The following is a 6,000-nucleotide window of genomic DNA, read 5'->3' on the forward strand; positions in this document are numbered from 1 at the left end:
TTTTTTATATTGTCAGTTTTACAAAGATGTCCGTCTCCAGTTGATTGCCCCCCTTTTGGGAAAATACCCTGGTCACTCTGATGCTTTTTACATCAGCAATTTATTAAATAGCCAGACACACGAAGTGATATTCAGGGTAGCAAAGTTCTGTTATATTAAACTCCGAGCCCAAATGGTAAATGGGAACTAATATAGGCAAGTCTGTAAATCTGTTAGATTAAGACACTCAGGTAAAGAACCCGGGAGGTTTTGAAGTTCGGCCCTGGACTTGCCCGAGTTTAATGGTTGTTAACAAAGATTGGGAATATAGTATTTCAGATTATGGCTATACTCGCCATTTACCAATAAGGTTGCTATTTTACTTTGTTTATGTCTTAAAATCTGTGTTTCTTCTTCGTGGTCTCTGCGAACCAAGCCAAGACCCATGAGGGGGGGCCCCTCCCTTCATCGTCGGATCCCTCGGCTACGCCGCCTGCTTCTTCTTCCCGGGCCAGCCTGTCCAGCGTGGTATCTGCCCACCAGTGGCTGAATCGTCCACCACCGCCGATGTGGCCAGTGGTTCATTCAGACCCAGTGCCACCAACAAACCCTCCGAGCACCCCCACAAAACGGCGGAGACTGAAGGTTTTGAGCCCAAGACGGAGTCCGGGAGGAGGATGTCCCTGGAGGGCTCGCGCTCGAAGGATCGAGCGGATGTGGCCCGTGGTTCATTCAAACCCAGTGCCACCAACAAACCCTCCAGATGCCCTCACATAACGTCGGGGACTGAGGGTTCCGAGCCCAAGATGGAGTCCAGGAGGAAGGCGTCCCTGGAGGGCTCGCGCTCGAAGGATCGAGCGGATGTGGCCCGTGGTTCATTCAAACCCAGTGCTACCAACAAATCCTCCAGGTGCCCCCACATAACGTCGGGGACTGAGGGTTCCGAGCCCAAGACAGAGTCCGGGAGGAAGGCGTCCCCGGAGGGCTCGCGCTTGAAGGATCGAGCGGATGTGGCCCGTGGTTCATTCAAACCCAGTGCCACCAACAAACCCTCCAAGCGCCCCCACATAACGTCGGGGACTGAGGGTTCCGAGCCCAGGATGGAGTCCGAGACAAAGGCGTCCTCGGAGGGCTTGCGCTCAAAGGATCGAGCAGATGTGGCCCATGGTTCATTCAAACCCAGCACCACCAACAGACCCTCCAAGCGCCCCCACATAACGTCGGGGACTGAGGGTTCCGAGCCCAGGATGGAGTCCGGGACAAAGGCGTCCTCGGAGGGCTCGTGCTCGAAGGATCGAGCAGATGTAGCCCATGGTTCATTCAAACCCAGCACCACCAACAGACCCTCCAAGCGCCCCCACATAACGTCGGGGACTGAGGGTTCCGAGCCCAAGGCCAAGTCCGGGAGGAAGGCATCCCCAGAGGGTTCGTGCTCGAAGGAATGAGCAGATGCGGAGGCCCTGGCCATGCCGGTCCCATCCTCCAAGGCGTCGTCGAAGGCATTGTCGAAGGCGTCCCGACACGCCCCCAAGCCGCCCAAGACGGGGGCACCTTGGGTGCCATCAATGAACGCCGCACCGGAGGACGAGGGCAAGGCGACCAAGCCTCAGCCTTCAGGGAGCATTGTCCTGTCAGACCTGCCAGACAATCCCTTCCCCCCTCCCCGAGGAGCGGGGCGAGACGCCGGGATCTTCTAAGAAGAGGTACTCCGAGGGGGCTTTGGACGACTCCACACCCAAAAGGCCCAAATCCACCCAGTACCAGGTGAGTCCTCCAAGGGCGAGGAGCGCGCTTCACACAAAACGCGCTTTCCATCCAAAAGGGCTCCGACTCCGGTTTCTTCTCGCCCGAAGGAGTCATCGGCATCGTATGCGGTTTCCACGCTCGACTCCCCACTGCCTTCGACTGTGGAATTTGTCCGCGTCAATGCGGAGACGGCCAGACCTCCACGGAGGGAGTCCTTCCCTCTGACTCTTCACTCAGGCGAGGATGAACCGTCTGATGAGGATCCTTGAGAAAATTCACGAGGCTGAATCTCCGTCTTTTGGCCCCTGAGAGAGACAAGCCCCCGGTGTCACATGCGAGGGCTTCAACATCCGAGCCGTAGCGGCCCGCTGTGGAATCGGCAGCTTTTCAGCTTCTGACGCGTTCCCCACGCGAGTCTGGGTGCCGGATCTCCCACTGGCACCAGACACCGTCTCTGAGCCAGAAATCTTGTCATCTTCGGAGGACCCATCAGACGATGAGGCCTCCATCCAGGGGAGGAGGTTGCACCACCCCGAGCCTTCTTCTCCCACCGATGATGGCTGCTCTTTCAACGAGCACATCATCAAGATGCCAAGGTCCCTGGACATTGGGCTTTCCTTCCCCGAGGAGAAGGCTCACGACCCAGTCGAACACAGGGTGCACGGCTGTGTACCGTCCCCGCCATCCATCCCGCTGCTGCCGTCCCTGGAGACCTTCGTCAGGTGGCCCTGAGAAGTGCCGGCCTCCTTGGTGGGATTGTCCCGCAGGATCGAATTCCTGTACCAGATCTCTCCATCCAGCGGTTTCTGGTTGACCAGCCACCCCAAACAAAATTCGGCAATAGTCAAAGGGACACAGCAGACCTCCATCCCCAAACAGACAACGTCTCCGGCAACGCCTACATGGGGGCCTACATCCAGACCTTGATGGAGGGGATTTTGCCATTCATCCCTGACGTCCCGAATGATGTCTAGAGGCGCCTGGTGGAGATCAGAGATGAGGCCCGCTCCATCGGGAGCTAGCTCATCACTGCCTCCACAAATGTGGCTGACTGCGCTGGACGGGCCATGGCGGCATCGATGGCTCTGCGCCGACATGCATGGCTGCGATGATCTGACCTGAACACCAATGTCAGGACAGCTATTGAGGACATGCCACTTGACGGCTTTGGTCTCTGTCACGCCGAGACTGACGAGCGCCTGAACCGCAATTTCAGGATGAAGGCGGTGGCCAAGAACCACGGGCTGTCGTCAGCCTCCATCTCGCCTGGCCAGAAGAGACAGCGACCATGGCAGCCCCAAGGTTGGTCACATCGGTCTTTCCAGCAAGACCGACAGTCTCACCAGCAGGACTCTCAGAGGTGACGTTACCCCTCTCATTCTTCCTCCTCCTCTGGCTGTCGCAACACCCCCCCCCCCGGTATCAGAAGTCCCGCCATCAGGATACCGACCGGGGGAAGAAGAGAACCCGAGGAGTTCCTCCGCGTTTCGTCTCTCTCCCCTCCAGTTCTTGGACATCTTGAGGCTTTCCCACTACCGCCCGATTCCGGATGGTAACCTTGGCCTCTATTCTGCCTTTATTCCACCAGGGCCGGTGGTTCGCAATGTTCAACCTGGGGGAAGCCCACTTCCACATCGGAAGTCGAGAGTCCCACCGGAGATCCCTCACCTTCGCCGTCGGCTTCACCACGTACCACTGCAACATACTTCCCTTCAGCCTAGCCACGGCCCCGAGGGCCCTCACGAAGTGCATGGCTTCAGTGGTGGTATACCTCCATCAGAGGGGTTACAGAGTCTTTCATACCTCGGCGACTGTTGTTGCCACCGACTCACAGCGGGAGTACCAGGAGTGTTAGAATCCTGTTAGTATTCTACCAGATAGTGGTTAGTGTTGTAGTATGGTAGTTGGGGATGATGGGGCTTTAGTTGCAGTTAGAAATGTAGATAGTGATGTTTAGTGCATAGCAGGGCCAGGTGTCTTATCAGGTGGCCTTTAGGGCCTGGCTCTCTGAGCAGGGAATGTGCTTTCAGTTCTGTGGGAACCAGGAGGGGCTTCGCTTGGCGGGTTTCTGCGTGGGAGGGGATTTTGGCTTTTGGGAATTCTGTTACTTTGTCTGTGGGAGGGGTGTGGTTAGTCTCAGCTAAGAAGCTGAGTGAGGCACATGTCTGATTCTGGATCTATCAATGAAGTGCTGTTGATTATATCAATCAAACTGACTGGTTGATTGTCTGGGATTCTGGGTGCTAACTCTGACAGTTAGCTGAGACTCCTTACACCAACTTCTGCAATAACCATGACGGACCAGGAGGCCAAAGGGGAAACTGCATCCTCCAAGGAAAGCCAAACGACCGAGGCTGTGGGGGACACTCAGATGGAGGCTCGAGGAACCGGGGCCGTGCCAAAGGTGGTGAGGCAGCAGTTGCCGCAGACCCCACTGGCACCAGGGCAGTGGTTTGGCCCGCCGGTGGCGCCACCCCGAATGAAGGAGCGACGGCGTGCTGCACGCTGGTCGAACTGGGACACAGGCTTCACGCAGCCGCTGCAACTGCCTCCTGGGGAAGAAGCCGACTTGGAGACGCAGGTACAACAGCTGACAGTGGACATGGAGGGGGTCCAGGGCACCCTGGCCACAATCCTAGAGGTCCTCCAACGGCTCACGGGTGAAGGAGGAGGGGGGCAGGAGCAGGAGCGGGCGCAGGACTGGCCCCTGCCCCAGCAGTGCTGCCCCCAGGGGCTGGAGCTGGCGCGGGAGCTGGGGAGGAAGAGGCTTTGCCCCAGGGTCCCCCACCGGCAGCACCCCCCCAAGACAGAGCGCAGGAGGCCCAAGCCAGGAGGCTGGGAGTCAAGTTTGATGGGGATCCCCAAACCCTGCCTTACTTCCTATCGCAAGTGGCAGACCATATGGAGGAGTGGGGACCCACCTTCCCCAACGAGACAGCCAAAGTAAAGTGTGTGGCTAGACATCTCAAAGGGGAGGCTGCGAACTGGCTGGTGCAGCTATACGACTGCCAGGCCGCTGAGCTGAGAAGCCTAGCAGAGTTTATGAGAGCTCTAAGGGCCAGATTTGAAGATCCCTTTCGGGCTAGCATTGCCCTGGCTGAACTTAAGGCTTTGGATCAGGGATCCAGGTCGGTGTCTGAATATGCAATGGAGTTCGGGAGATTAGTGGCCCAAGTGCCTGACTGCACAGAGGGCATGAAGATTCAGTATTTTAAAGAGGGACTGCGTCCAGAGATTGTGAGATGGGCTCTCACCAGAGGCAACCCCCCCACCGCGATGGAGTGGATCAGATTGGCTGGAGAGGCGGAGGCCATTCAGCAGGAGGTCAAGATGCTGTCTCAGAGGAGAGTAAAAGATTCCAAAGGGAAGGGAAACAAGGCCCCAGCACCGAAAGCTAAAGGGCAAGGAAGCTCTGCGGAGAGTGAGTGGGAGAGAAGGCGCAGGCTGGGCCTGTGTTTGAAGTGCGGCAATAAAGGCCACTTAATTGCAGCCTGTCCTGACAAAGGCCAGGAGAGGAAACCCAACCCCCCGCAGACCCCCCTGGCAAAGCAGCGAAAGGGGGAAAAGGCAAGCCAGAGAAAAAGACCCCAGCTGATCGCAGCCTGCAAGCGGCAGAGGAAGGGGAATCAGAAGTCTGGACAGACAGTGGAAGTTCGGAGCCTGAGGAGGGGCCTTTAAACTACCAGAGCCTGCCTTAGAAAGCGGCGAAAGGCGGGCTGATGGAACTGAGAGCCGCATGCGAATGGTGAGTGGGGGTGTCCCCCTATTTTCATTGACTGTGACTTTGATGGTGGGGCCAAAGAAAAGGGCCATGCAACTAATTGCGGCCATTGACTGTGGGTGCACCAGGTGCTTAATAAATCCTGCTGTGGTCAGCAGTTTGGACATTGCAACTCACCCCTTGCAGGAGCCCATACCCTTCACACAGATGGATGGGTCTTTGATGGGTGGGCAAGCAGCAGAGAGGAAAACCGCCCCTGTGTGGCTTGGGGTGGCGGACCATTGGGAACAACTCCAGCTGGTGGTGGGGCCCACCTACAACTACCATTTGATGCTGGGAATTGACTGGTTGCATCACCACAACCCCTCTTTAAGGTGGAGGGACAGACAATTGATTTTTGATGATCCAGTCTGCAGAGAGCATTGCCTTGACCAGGCTATTGTGCTTCCTCCTCTCCTCCCGCCGGTGCCACGCCCGGGGTTGACTCCAAAGGAGGTGGCTGCCCATTTAGAGACTGTACAAGGAGATGGGATAATAGACTGTGTTGGGGAGGG

Source organism: Sceloporus occidentalis, unplaced genomic scaffold (assembly GCF_023333645.1).
Source record: "Sceloporus occidentalis isolate IW3139 unplaced genomic scaffold, rSceOcc1.0.p SCAF_91, whole genome shotgun sequence".
NCBI lineage: Eukaryota > Metazoa > Chordata > Lepidosauria > Squamata > Phrynosomatidae > Sceloporus > Sceloporus occidentalis.